General features: G+C 43.6%; 1 protein-coding gene across 2 annotated transcripts in view; it reads right to left on the reverse strand.

Moving 5' to 3' along the window:
• The window catches only part of THRA (thyroid hormone receptor alpha), a 130,580-nt gene extending 118,780 nt beyond the window's left edge, over positions 1-11,800 (reverse strand). For both annotated transcript variants that reach the window (XM_069951951.1, XM_069951947.1), the window contains exon 1: positions 11,512-11,800. The gene's annotated coding sequence lies outside the window, so the exon portion shown is untranslated. The remainder of the gene's footprint in view (positions 1-11,511) is intronic.
• Between the last annotated feature and the right edge of the window lie 3,764 nt (positions 11,801-15,564).

Genomic DNA, 15,564 nt, shown 5'->3' on the forward strand with positions numbered 1-15,564 from the left:
CCTCGAGTCCATCCGAACCCGAGCGTTCGGCATTTGATTGAAGTTGGATAAAGCCCTAAGGCTATGTGGAAATCATGGATATAGTCATTGGCTGTATCCATGTTTTCCAGACAACCTTAGAGCTTTATCTAAGTTCTGCAGCCCCAGCTAATCAAATACCGAACGCTCGGGTTCGGATGGTTTGGAACCCGAACCCGTTTTGCTCATCTCTAGTTGCTATAGATTACTGTCCCTCTTATCCATTGCCCTAGACTCATAGATATCCTCCACTGTGTGCACAATCCCTTGTTCTGTGACCCACAATTACTTATCAGTACTGTCACCCGCTCCTGATGTCAAAGCCGTCATCTTTCACTGTCAGTCTGGGCACCAGATGAAATAATAACGATCTATGATTCTGAACTATATAAAATATTTTGGAATGTTTTGCATCATTAGGCTATGTTCACACAGCGTAAAAGTACGGCCGTTGTTGCCATCGGCAACCACGGCCGTACTTTGTACAGTGTGGAACACTGCCTATTCTTCTATGGGATCCCGGCCAGAGCGTATACACATAGTATACGCCTCGGCCGGGATCCCATGCGGCGTCGGAAAGAACTGACATGTCAGTTTTCTGTGGCCGCAATTCAGTGAATTGTGACCGCAGAAAGACCTGTCAGTTCACACAATGAAGCGAGCGGCTCCGGCCGCTTGCTTCATTGTGTGCTATAAGAGTTCTGATGCAGGCGCCCGCTGATGTGCCAGCATCAGAACACTGCGGCTGGAAAGATCCTCCGGCCAGTACTGCAGTATTGGTTGGGATGATCTTTGCAGAGACTGGCAGTTCTGTGACCCGGTCACGGAACGGCCTGTCTCTTACAGCGTGTGAACATAGCCTTACAATGTTAATTTTATGCCTCTATGTATGTTTGCATAAAAGTCACTATTTACAGATTAAAGCACGAGCCTATTGATCTACAGCAAAGAGAAGAGAGACAACAACGCTCTGAAAAGAAGCAGAACTGCTGATATATGGATCAACCTGAGACTACAAACGGGGGACGATCACCGAGATCTCGACGATGGAGCGGGCAGGCTGCACGAACAATCTGGTGATCGTCAATCAATCCCATCACACTCCTCTTTACATGGGATGATGTGCGACCGACTATCCAGGATTTTAATGCCTGCACAAAAACTACAACTCCCATCATGCCTGGACAGCCAAAGCTTTGGCTGTCCAGGCATGATGGGAGTTGTAGTTTTGCAAAAGCTGGAGGGCCAAGGTTCTCTACCCCTGCACTAAACCCCAGGGCCTGCACAATTTTTCAATTTTTTTTCTACACTCATACAGTATGTGTAATTATATGTAATATATCTAATTAATGTTTATAAAAAAAAATTGTATGAAACATGAAAAGAGAGGCCTCGTTTTATATACAATGCCCACTCAAGTCACAATATTAATTGGTTCCAGGGCGACCATTGTATGTTGAAAATATTTTATCCTGGGACCAAAACTCTATGGAAAACTGGTAATTGGTTCTGAAACCCCCAATCATCCCAAAATAAGAAAAAATTAAGATTTAAAATTAATTATCAGATAACTAATATAGAGAAAGCAAGTCCCTACATATAACAGTCAGAAAGAGCTACTGGAGACTGGAAAGTTTTCTCTATGTAGAGAATCGGAACGTTTTCAGGGTTCTGTAGAGATCACACAGGCTCCCAGACAAAGAAAATAAAGCCACCCTCACCAGGTAAAGAGCAGTACAGGACATGTAGTATCACACTGTACTGTAGAGAGGAGATACTAGACACACACAGCAGTACAGGACATGTAGTATCACACTGTACTGTAGAGAGGAGATACTAGACACACACAGCAGTACAGGACATGTAGTATCACACTGTACTGTAGAGAGGAGATACTAGACACACACAGCAGTACAGGACATGTAGTATCACACTGTACTGTACAGAGGAAATACTAGACACACACAGCGGTACAGAACATGTAGTATCACACTATAATGTAGAGAGGAGATACTAGACACACACAGCAGTACAGGACATGTAGTATCACACTGTACTGTAGAGAGGAGATACTAGACACACACAGCAGTACAGGACATGTAGTATCACACTATACTGTAGAGAGTAGATACTAGACACAAAGCAGTACAGGACATGTAGTATCACACTATACTGTAGAGAGGAGATACTAGACACACAGCAGTACAGGACATGTAGTATCACAATGTACTGTAGAGAGGAGATACTAGACACACAGCAGTACAGGACATGTAGTATCACAATGTACTGTAGAGAGGAGATACTAGACACACAGCAGTACAGGACATGTAGTATCACACTATACTGTAGAGAGGAGACACTAGGCACACACAGCAGTACAGGACATGTAGTATCACACTGTACAGTAGAGAGGAGATACTAGACACACACAGCAGTACAGGACATGTAGTATCACACTGTACAGTAGAGAGGAGATGCTAGACAGCCAGTCACTTCATGCACTTGACTAATACTGGGGTTTACCAGTAAAATGGACCCTTCTATTGGTTTATCATCTAGTTATTCACATGTGTGGCAGCAATGTATGTTGAGTCTGGTCTCAAATTCCAATGGTCCAGAAGGGAAAATTGTATGTTGAAAATATTATAACCTAAAGCCGTCGTAAGTTGAGGGATCACTGTAAAGATAATTTCTAAATTTTAATGTCCTATTTCTTTACATTTTTCCTTTTACTGTCAGGCCTTCTTTACATACACTTTTCTTTCTGCATTTTTTTTTTGGCTTACAAAAAACAACCTTTAAAAGTGGTTTTATTGCTGCTATTTTTTCTTTAAACTTTGCAATACTTAAAAGATGTGTTTTATGCTGCACTTTTCACATCCTATAGAGAATCCTAAACCTGCCATACCTACAGCACACTGCATTAATTAAAGAGACAGGGTGAAAAGATTTAGGTTGGTGTTGCACATGGTGTTTTTCTGGAAAATAAGCAGGAATTTGTTTTTCGCAAACCAGATGCTAGCTGATCAGCAATAGGGTAATATAAAATGTTATTGTGTCAATTATGTAAATGGACTACTTTTTTCTTTCCAGTCTGACACAGTGCTCTCTGCTGCCACCTCTGTCCATGACAGGAACTGTCCAGAGCAGGAAAGGTTCCCAATAGGAGTTGTTGCGGCTCTGGACAGTTTCTGACACAGACAGAGGTGGCAGCAGAGAGCACTGTGTCAGACTGGTAGGACTACACCACCTCCTGCAGGACATACAGCAGCTGATAAGTACTGGAAGTAAATTACAAATCTATATAGCTTTGTGACACCAGTAGATTTAAAAAAAAATATATTTTTTCCAGAGTACCCTTTTAAAGATGTTTATCTTTGCGAAATCCAACATGGCGGAACCTTTTCTCTAGAGGTCATTTATTAGGGGAGTGTCAGGAGACCACCATGCCTGCCGAAGTAGCTTTTGACTAACGTGTATGGGGAGCTCTATCACAATAGGGCTCCCTCCCTCGATCAGTCCCTAGTTCAGCTGTGGTCGCACCCCTGTAGGAGTTTAGTATCGCAACCGAACTCCCAGCAACAGCAGCAGGTATAAGGTGGTGTATACAGCCTCGCTCTTACCGCTGGTTGTATTGCGCGCTGGAATGTTGATGCCTATTTTTCAAAGCCAGGATCATACTGATAGTGATCTGATGGCTGTTATGGAAAACATTAGCACCTTCTTGCACAATGTTCTCTGTGTGCACAGTACCCATGTTACTGACAGCGGTCACAATGCTACCACAGCAGCGGCACATTGTATGTTTCAACTTTTGCAGCACGGTGGCTCAGTGGTTAGCACTGTAGCCTTGCAGCGCTGGGGTCCTGGGTTCAAATCCCATCAAGGGCAACATCTGCAAAGAGTTTGTATGTTCTCTCCCAAAACATACAGATACAGTAGGTCAATTTAGATAGGGAGCCCTAATGGGGACAGGGACCAAAATTGGCAAACTATGTAAAGTGCTGCGGAATCAGTTGGCGATAGATAGATAAATAAATAATAATAAAAAAAAAAATTGGCATCACAATCGTCCAAAAGCCATTACCTCCTGATATACATTAGCAATCAATATCCACCTATGTAAACGGAATATATAGTGCAGACAGGGCAGACAGCGGGTATAATGGTATAACGTGGACGGAAATCCTTCCTGTTCAGTGCTGACAAAGCATATGCCCATTATGGCATTTACGGTGCCGCCCACCCGTTTAGATGCTGGCTCGGAGTAAAGAATATATTAGTGTAAAATCACACTAAGAGCAAATCAAGTACTCGCTAAGCTCTATTGTTTTAAAGCCCGTGGAAGATTTATGCCTTAAAATGACGTTTATTCTGCCTGTGTAAAATTGGATTTTTATGAGCGGAGATTGTGAGTGCTGCCATGCCACACAAAGCGGAGCAAAGGAGGAAGCAGGGACATAAAGCCCCCGCGTGCACTGCATGGATGCAAAGCACAGATTAACATACAAAACACAAAGACAAAGGCCCATCTATCAGCCCCTTTAAAGTTAGGTTTTCTAACAAATATGGCTTTGTTTTCATTAGCATCTTTAGGACGTCTATCACTAGCGGGGGCGGACTACTAGCTGGAATGTTTACGGTTTAATAGTATAGTTATATGTATGACCTGGAATAGGATGGGAAATTTGACCCCGGGTTAAGACTGCAGAAAAATCGGAAAAAAGATTTTAGGTGATTGAACAGTTCCCTGGTGGTCTCTAAGGTGGAAGGAGGGAAGTTACTGCCACCATTTTGGGTGGTCTAGGGTAGCTGAGATGTTTCCATGGTCTTGTGGTCTGTTGGTAGAAGACAGGGTTAATATTTTGTTCCCTGGTGGTCTAGGGTAGATAACAGGATTAACATTTGGCTCCTTGGTGGTCTAGAGCAATGCTCCCTTGCATAAAGGAGTTATCCAGCGCTACAAAAACATGGCCACTTTTCCCCCTACTGTTGTCTCCAGTTCAGGTGTGGATTGCAATTAAGCTCCATTTACTTCAATGGAACGGAGTTTCAAAACCCCACCCAAACTGGAGACAACAGTAGGGCAAAGTGGCCATGTTTTTGTAGCGCTGGATAACCCCTTTAAGCCCGTATTACATGGGGCAGCAGAGAGCGGGTGAGTATAGGGGAGGCCGCAGGGAGGTGGGGGGGGGGCTTCCCAGGTGATCACTAGATCGTCCGGGCAGTCCATAGGGGATAGCGGCGGTCTGGTGACGCTGCTCCTATTCCATGGATTGATGGCAGCAACATGTTGAAAATCAAACAACTGCAACAATCAGCCAACATTGTTTATGTTGGCTGATCGTTGCCTTCTATTACACGGAAGGATTATCGTCCGTAACGGCCGATAATCGTTCCATGTAATAGGGCTTTAAGTCTAGGGTAAAAAGAGAAGATTATGTGGTTCCCTGGTGTTCTAGGGTATTGTTTTCTTGCCCTGGCAGTCTAAGATGGAAGAAAGGGTTAATATTTTGCTCCCTGGTGTTCTAGTGTAATGCTCCCTTACCATGTGGTCTACAATAAAAAGACAGGCTTATTATTTCGTTTCCTGGTGGTTTAGGGTAACGTTTTTATGCCCCGTGGTCTAACATTAATAGTGATTTAATATTTGGCTCCCTGGTTGTCCAGGGTAATGCTTTCTTGCCCTGGTGGTCTGGGGTAATGCTCCAAGATAGATTTCCCCAATGCTCTAAGGTAATGCCTCCTTCTTAAAAGACAGGGCTAATATTTGGCTCCATGGTGGTCTTGGGCAATGCTCCCTTGCCCTTAGTCTAGAGTAAAAAGACAGGATTATTTGGTTCCCTGGTGGTCTAGGGTAATGCTTTCTTGTCCTAGTGGTGTCCATGGTAGAAGAAAGATTTCCTAATGTTCTAAGGCAGTGCTTCTCAATTCCAGTCCTCAGGCTTCAACAGATGGTCATGTTTTGAGGATATCCAATACAAAGAACAGCTGTGATAATACCTAATGAACTGAGTATAATTATATCACCTGTGAAATACTAAGGAAATCCTCAAAACATGACCTGTTGGTGAGGCCTGAGGACTGGAATTGAGAAGCACTGCTCTAAGGTAATGCCACCAGCTTAAGTGGTTGAAGTCAGGTTTACCATTGGCTCCCTGTTGGTCTAGCACAGGCATGGGGAAGCTGTGGCCCTCCAGCTCTTGCAAAACTAGAATTATCATCCTCCTTTGGCCGGTATTTTAGTCTAGGGTAGACAACATGGTTACTATTTGGCTCCCTGGTGGTCTGGGGAAATTGTTCCTTGTCTCTTGTGTATAGTAGAAGATAGGAGTGATATATGCTTCCCAAGGGCTCTGAGGTAATACCCTCCTCTTAAATGATCTAGGGTACAAGAGGTTAATAATGCACACAGATGCCAATGATGTGTCCTGCTCTGCTGTGCCATCACTTTGGTTTCATACCATGGCAAGCACTGGGAGGACTATGCCACACAGTCCCTTCTATAATAAAATAGCATTGTATGAGTGCTCCGAAAAGGGAGATTTATTACTGAAAAGGTGCAATGTAGCCTATACTGGAATCCAGGAATAGAAAATAAAGTCACATTCTCATTATAACCACTTATTGTCAATTTTCCCCTACATCCTACAGCGTCAGAGGGTAGCGGCATGGAATAACCATAAAGCAGACGTGCAGCTAGGTAGGCATACTGAGCGCCAGACAGGCCATGCATCGCCTTTCTACATCTTGCCACTTCCCTTCCAGGCCAGGCTTAAATCGAATTATAATAACACAAATATTTGATTATGAACTCCCTGTAAGATAATCGACCGTTCACAAAAAGGAATTCTTTCTATAGAGTGTTGCCGCTCAAACAGATCAATTGTAGTTTGTCACGTTCGCCCTGTCACATGACACAATTGCTTTAGACGGCCACATGCATTAGACAGCAAACGCTCATTCTGCTGACAAAGATCTCCACCAGATTCTCCACCTCCCCAATACACATGCATGTATTAGGAAAATTGAGAAAAGAGTAACTTGCCATCTTGTGAGGCACCAAGACCTATCAGAGAATCACCAGTCCTGCTGAAATCCATGGATTCTTCTGAAATCAAAGAGATTGTCTAGCCCCAGAAAAAAAATTAGGTTGACTTAAAAAATTAAAAAAAATACTCACATGCCCCCAATCCCTCACAGCTGCCAATGCTCCCAATCACCAATGCTTACCGCTCCTTCTTGGTTCCAGTTAAAGATTGACCCCACACTGATTGGTTGGACAGGCAGTTCCTATCAACGTGTCACAGAAACCAGGCAGCAGCATCACAAGCATCGGACTAGAAGATGCGGATGATTAGGAGCAGGTGAGTATCTCTTAATTTTTTATTTTTATGTCATCCTTTGAAAATTGTATTTTTTTCTGGGGCTGAACTCCAGGCCAATACATAAAAAAATTGAATCCTTTACCAACCTGCCTCTGATCGCCGCTAATTTCTTGCTGACAATGCTGGACTTCTTCTCAGTCCTAACACTGGCAGAGGCAAGTCACCACTATGGCCAGTGACTGGGCTAAGTTGGCACATCTTAAGTTTCAGGGGGAAGAGGAAGTGCTGACAGCTGGGACTGGCACTGGCAGGGGATCGGTGACAGGTGAGTACATGTTTAAAAAATAAATACCACTTTAATTTAATGTATATAAAAAGCCTTACTCCCTTCCTACAGATGGCTATGCATGAAACATTTTTGGAGGATTAGATATCTTAAAATATATATATTTTTTACATGGCATCTCTCTTCTCTGTCTTATAGATCTGTCTCTAAAAGATCCACTAATTGACACGGTGGTAAATATTTTCCAGACATATCTATTTTTCTGTATTTTAAATGGTGCTTTGAAGCCTTCTCGGTGGTAGTAATATGGTTTAATTTCCTATGGCCAGTCTACAATTGAGACAAAAACCATAAGCATCAAATAGGGATAATCCACTCTCAACTCAAAGACACCGTATTAGCTCTCTTAGGCCAGGTTCACAGAGGCTACTTGAGTGAGAGGGTGTGATGTTTCATATGAAATACCTCACCAGCCAGATGTTACATGCAAGACAATAGGGGAGGATGAACTCTCATTCACATTTTGGAGCCCCTGCTGCACTATTTCTTTTTTGTAACCACAACCTGCTCTACCAGGGTCCCTCTAGATTCTGTATTCACACTTTGCAATTCCATTCTTGCAGTTGGATAGTAAAAGCAATGAAATACAAGTATTTAAAACCTTATTTGGCATTGGAAAAACTGCACAATTTTAAAAAAGCAGTCTGCCCTAACTGCCCAATCTTTAAACTGCAGCCTGACCTAACTGCCCAACATTCAAACTACCAAACTTTCGAACAGCAGCTTGCCCTAACTGCCCAACTTTCAAACAGCAGCTTACCCTAACTGCCCTAACTCCCCAACTTTCAAACAGCAGCTTGCCCTAACTGCCCAACTTTCAAACAGCAGCTTGCCCTAACTGCCCAACATTCAAACAGCAGCTTGCCCTAACTGCCCAACTTTCAAACAGCAGCTTGCCCTAACTGCCCAACATTCAAACCAAAGCCTGCCCTATCTGCCCAACTTTCAAACAGCAGTCTGCCCTATCTGCCCGACTTTCAAACTGCAGCCCGCCCTAACTGCCCAACTTTCAAACAGCAGCTTGCCCTAACTGCCCAACTTTCAAACAGCAGCTTGCCCTAACTGCCCAATATTCAAACAGCAGCTTGCCCTAACTGCCCAACTTTCAAACAGCAGCTTGCCCTAACTGCCCAACATTCAAACCAAAGCCTGCCCTATCTGCCCAACTTTCAAACAGCAGTCTGCCCTATCTGCCCGACTTTCAAACTGCAGCCTGTCCTAATGTAAAAAAAATTAATAAAATTATATATATATATATATATATATATATATATATATATAAATATATATATATATATATATATATATATATATATATATATATATATAAAAAACACTATTCTAGAATGAAATTTTTTATAGTGTTCACTGTGGTGGTGCCACACCATAACACAGAGTGTGTGCATGGCATGTAAACATACTCTTACACTTCCTATAGGAAGTATGTTCACACTAGTGTCACCTTGTTTAACACTAAACAAAACTAACATGTGCAGTAAGAATAACAGAAGACCGGGCTTCCTTTAAAATAAAATAGTAAAATAAAAAAATGTATTCGACCTATCTTCTCGCGTAAAATAAAAAAAAATAAAGAAAAGTCAACAAATATAATTGTTGCCATAAAACAGTGAAACAAACTAAAGAAGCATAAAATACAACCTAGTATATAGTTTATAATTTTGCACTATAAAGGCTTTAGTTTTTTTATGCTGCCCCTTTTGGTCTCTCTCTAAACTGCACTGAGCACCCCTGCTTTACCAGAATGATTACCGCCATGGACTATGTGTTCAGTCTATAGCATAGAACATACACATTGTATGGCCTGGGGAGCCCTGTTGCACATGCAGGCCTGTGTAGGCCTCTCAGTCTAGTCCCCTACAAGCGGCCATAGAACTCTCCGATCTTATAGTACGACACAATCAGGAGTCCAGCGAGGGGTCAGCAGTACATACGGGACACGATCCACCCCCTCCGTAATATTACACAATATATCAAGGAGAAAAATGCCCACGTTTCAGGCCTCAGGACAGCACAATCCGTCCTCCCGTCACAAGTACACACAACGTCCTAGAGCCGGTCGCACATCACAAGATGTTGTTCACATTCAGCCTTTTTTGGGACTCTTCGGGACCTCGAGACACTTTCTCCCTGCGCCAGAAAGATCCACACCCCCTTCTCCCAACACAACACACAAATCACGACAGCTGCCTGCATGACGGAGTGCCAGCACCACTTCAAAGGCCACCTGCAGGACGCACCAAGGCGCGGGGCGAAGAAGAGCGGCCACGCAATAAAAAAAGCCACCTACCCGAGAGACCAACAAACAAAGAAAGCCGACGCCGCATGTATATGTGTCGATCTATAGGTGCCCGGGACCACGTGATAACATGACGGATCTGGCTGCTCCGCTCTGCAGCATAAACACGGCCACACAACAACATAAAAATATAAAAACCATACAAAAGTATAACAACTAAAACATGCCACTAGGGACGGAGCACACGGTACAACGAGGAATGTCAGAGGGCACCGAAGGGTTAAACTGGATGAAATCAGGGACAGCGCTGAGGGGTGTCACTAAAGTCTGACACACGCCGCTGAAAAACCAAGCTCCGGCATCGAGGCCCGAAGCTGCGTAATAGTAGTTAAAAAAACATATTGCAATGCTAACCCGTTGTGACACATGGAAACGGGGGTATCCTGGAGGAGGAACCTGCCTTTTCATTGTATACAGTCGCATTAAAGAAAAAGGTTTTTTTTCACGTTAATTTCATCAGATTTGCTTTTTCCCAAACAGGAGTTGCCCTTTAAATACCATAAGCAAATACCAATGACTTCTACAGAAGTTATCTCCGACGCTAAAACTGCATCGACGTAGGCGGTGGAAGGCTACGGCTGATATTACAGATCGGGTCGATTGCAAAAAAAAAATTTGAAGGGGTGGCAACCATGAAATGTGCCTAGCGGCCGGGGGTAGAGGTTGGATCTGCAGCCGTCCCTTCCTTCTTCCTATTGCTGCATGTATAGAATGCACTAGTCTGGAGTGCCTTACTGCAAGTCAAGGGGGAGAGGAGGACACGGCCTATGCACTGTCAGCATTCGCAGGGAGTTAACCACTTCTGCTCCTCAGCTACAGGCAGCCTTGAACAACCTTGCTGAGATATCACACAGTCAACATACAGAGCTAGGCCTTCTGTATGTGCGCAGGCAGAGGGGTAACTTGTAGCTCCCGGGCCCCCCTATGCAAAACAGACATGGGGGTCCCCCTATCGACCACAGTGTTTTCCTATGTGGCAGCGGGGTGCAGGACCCCCCTCCAGTACCAAGGCCCGGGTGCGACTGCTACCTCTGCATCCCTGATAGTTACGCCTCTTTTATATTATACAAATATAACCAGACAGTAATTCCGGGTCAGACATACCGTGTTTATACGCTAAAGAAAGAGCGTGCAATGTGACACCCCAAGAATAATCCCCCCTCGGAAACAATGCCTCCATACAGGTTACATTTAAAGAGGCGACAGTGAAGTGTAGTTGGCAGTAGGGGTATAAAATGTCGCCCCACTACGGGGGGGCGGGGACGGTTTATGGTTAGAATCATAAAAACTAGGGGGGCAGCCAACAGGGCAAAGACACCCCCTTCTTTTCCTAACACTGGGCTATCCACCAAGCCTCACGCCCCTTCTTGCAACGCATCCAAGACTTCCTCCACAGCAGCGCAGGGGTTAAACAGGTAGGGCTATGGAGACATGACCTTATTACAGTAAACAGCCATACGAGACCCCATGTGCAAGTCTACAGGATCTACCGGATCACTCACCTCTCTGCACAGGAAGCCTGCAGACTCGGATCCCCCGCTTCTCTGGGTCTGCAAGAGAGCACAAGCCACCGGGGAGCCAGGAAAATGCAAGAATGATGTGCGTGCAAATAAAAGGATCAGGAAGAGGGGTGCAGGGGTGCTGTCCCCCCCAAATTCCCCCCCTAGACAAGCCCAGGATCCAGAGCGAAAAGCAAGAGATAGTCTGCGGATCCCAGTATTTTAAGCTTAAGTTTCTTTTTTAGAAGGGGTGGGGGGTTTATTCCTGTCTGTGTCTCTCTTTCTTCTCTTCCCTCCGTGTGTCAGGAATACAGACAGAGAGGAAAGGGGAAAAAAATCTAGTTATACTCAGCTCCTCCCTCTCTATCTGTGTATCATATCCTTTAAATACAGTATGGCTGCTATGCAGCGCCCCCTGGAGGACTCAGGCTCTATAGCACCCCACCGTCGCTGATCACTTTGTAAAGAGTGTTAGCTGTGTGCTACAATGTGCATGCTGTCTCCATCCTCTGCCATACATAGTGTTACATAGTCATAGAGCTAGTTCAGCCTATATGTTCAACCAAGAACCCTACTGTGTTGATCCAGAGGAAGGACCCTTATAAGACAGAGGCCAATCGCCCTATAGTAGGGGGAGAATTCCTTCCCGACTCCGGATATAACAATCCAAATAAGTTCCCAGATCGATGCCCGGTCAGCAGAAATCTTGTACTTGTATCATATATATATATATATATATATATATATATATATATATATATATATACAGATAAAAAAAAAAAAATTATACATATATATATATATATATATATATATATATATATATGTATAATTTTTTTTTTTTTTTTAACACATCTAGACCCCTCTAGAACTTATGGATCATATGGATCATATGGATCACTAATGCAGTGATCTCCAATCTGCGGCTCAGCTGGTGCAAAACTACAACTCCCAGCATACACCACCATTCAGAAAAGCTGCAGTCTGTATGTAATGGCATGCTGGGAATTGTAGTTTTTCAGCAGCTAGGCAGTCACGGTTTGCAATAATGTAGTGGTCTCTAATTCAGGGATGGGGAACCTTCGGCCCTCCAGCTGTTGCAAAACTACAATTCCCAGCATACCCTGACACTCAGGAAAGCTGCAAGTGCTGTGGTTCCTCAGCTCAAAGAACTACAACTCCCAACTCCTGTGCATTGTTTGATGTCTTTCTGTCTATCTGTAATGTACATCCTTATTTTAAACCTCTGAAGGCTTTCAAGGCATGCTGGGAGTTGTAGTTTTTCAACAATTAGAGACTTACAGAGTAGTTTTCTAACAGGTGGATAGCAATAGGTTAGAGAAAATCCAGTGCAGAACATGATACAGACTATCTGGGCATGTTGGGAGTTGTAGTTTTGCAACTGCTGGTGAGCCAGCTGTTAGAGAACAGTGATACAAAGAATGTTAGAAGCTGTAGGTATGATGGGCGTTGTAGTGTGCAAAAAATGGAGAGAACTGCTATATACATATGTATATAATATAAAGGGTGAAGAAAAGTATTTGCCCCCATAGACATCTTCATGTTTTATAGAAGAACAACACTGAATCACTGGGGATTAATTAGGAATTTTGCAGCCGATTTCGACATCAAAGTGAGAACAAGCCTGTACAAAATAATCTGCGCTCATCGCATGTATGAAGCACAAAGGGGGCATTCACACAATGCAGTCAGAACGGCAACCAAACATCTCGACATCTTGTCTTCCAAATCATATTGGGACCATACACTACTGCCTCTAAGACAGGTTGTTCCCCAGTTCTTATAGTATAGGGAGAGAGGTATGACATTCAGGAGTCTCAGAAAGCTGGGTGACAATCCATATGGGAGTCTAATGCTATACATACTCCAATGTCATTTGTGGACTACAGACATGGAGGAACAGAACTATTTCCTCTTTTACACCAAGAATCTGCTTGTTCCCGACAATCGGCCCATGTAAAAGGGTCGGGAATCAGAGGGCAAACTGAAAAACGGATGTTCAACGGCCGATCGTATCTTTTTTGGGGCTAATAACATCAGTCATATATAGCCCTGCGTAAGGGTCCATTTACACAGAAAGACTATCTGACAGATTATCTGCCAAAGATTTGAAGCCAAAGCCAAGAATGGATTTGAAAAGAGGAAAAATCTCAGGCTTTCCTTAATGACCTGATCTCTGTTTATAGTCTGTTTCTGGCTTTGGCTTCAAATGTTTGGCATATAATCTGTCAGATAATCTTTCCGTGTAAATGGTCCCTAATGCTGCATTTACGCGGAACAATTATTGTTCGAATTTTCGCCATAACGATCGCATTTGAGCGATAATCGTTCCGTGTAAACACAGCAAGTGATCAACCGACAAGTGAGAAATCGTTCATTTTGATCTTTCAACATGTTCTCAAATCGTTGTTCGCTAACAATTCGCAGATCGCTTTGTGTAAACAGTCTTTCAAAGATTCAACCCTATGTGAAAGATGGGCTTAAGTGATCTTAAAAACGATCGCAATAACGATTTTTCTAACGATTTATTCGTCTAAACGTTGATCGTTATAAAAAACACATCGTTACTTCGTTTATTGTACGATTGGGCGAATTATTGCTCCGTGTAAACGCAACATAACAGGGGGCAATAATGATGAGTTTAATGGCCGTGTGAACGATTAAGTGATTGTACGGCCGCTCAATTAATCAAAGTGTCCGTAACAAGCGCCAATCCCGTCATCTGGAGCCTGTCGGCTCGTATAAAAGGGCTCTGAATTGTACATCTTTAGCACAATATTTGTTAAGCTGTGAATGATACCATACTGTGGTGAACAACAAAAGCTAAAAATATATATACATTATATACAATGTACAAATAAGTAATATGTAGCAATATACAGGGTGGTCCAAAGTAGGTGGACAGCATGTGTAATAGGGTTATGAACTTCAGGGGAGATTTATCAAACATGCTGTAAAGTGAAACTGGCTCAGTTGCCCCTAGCAACCAATCAGATTCCACCTTTCATTCCTCACAGACTTCTTTGGAAAATGAAAGGTGGAATCTGATTGGTTGCTAGGGGCAACTGAGCCAGTTTCATTTTACAGCATGTTTGATAAATCTCCCCCTTTATACCCCTATTACACATACTGTCCACCTACTTTTGGACCACCCTGTATTTATTATAGTAACATTGAATAATATACAGGCCTGGTCTCCATAAAACCTCTAGAGGTGTGCAGTATTATCCGGTAGTAGCAGGATTTGGGAGGTGCAGCCTCCATGGATCACACTTGTTTCTCCAGCACATCCCACACACATCCCACTGAGATCTGGAGACTTTAAAGGCCAAGTCACCACCTTGATTTCTTTTTCAGTTTTTTTTTATTCCTGAACAATGTCTGCAGTGTGGCTGGGGTATTATCCTGCAAGTGTCCAACTGCTGAGGACAAGTCATCAGTCACTGATCGCCAGCGCCCCCCACAATTAAGTGTACAGTGCCCACACCACACAGTGCACAGGCCTGGAAGCAGATGGCTCCATTCACTGTGTAGTGGCCGGTCCTGGTTACTGCAGCTCGGCTGCCATTCACTTGAACAGTAATAGAGATGAGGGAACCTTGGCTCTCCAGCTGTAACAAAACTACTAAAGCTTTGGCTGTCCAGGCATGATGGGAGTTGGAGTTTTGCAAGAGCTGCTACCACTGCTCTAGTTCACTCAGATTTGCCCAAACCCTAGCATACAGCATTTGATTAACGGTGGCTGAAGAAGTTGGGTGCAGCCCTAGGGAGCCTGGGAAAACATGGATACAGGCTATCGGTGAATACATGTTTTCCAGGCAGTCTTAGGGCTGCATCCAACTTCTTCAGCCACCGGTATTCAAATGCCATAAGTTCGGGTTGGGATGAACCTGAGTACGGTAGAGGGTCACTCATCCTTAAACAGTAAAACTACATTCACATGCTCGTAGTATAGCCCATGGCACTAGAAATGCGCATGTGAAGTGCTCCGTGCTTCACGGAGGCATGGGCCCCCCCGGAGCCTCGGGCCTCGTG

This window comes from Dendropsophus ebraccatus, chromosome 14 (assembly GCF_027789765.1).
Source record: "Dendropsophus ebraccatus isolate aDenEbr1 chromosome 14, aDenEbr1.pat, whole genome shotgun sequence".
Lineage (NCBI taxonomy): Eukaryota > Metazoa > Chordata > Amphibia > Anura > Hylidae > Dendropsophus > Dendropsophus ebraccatus.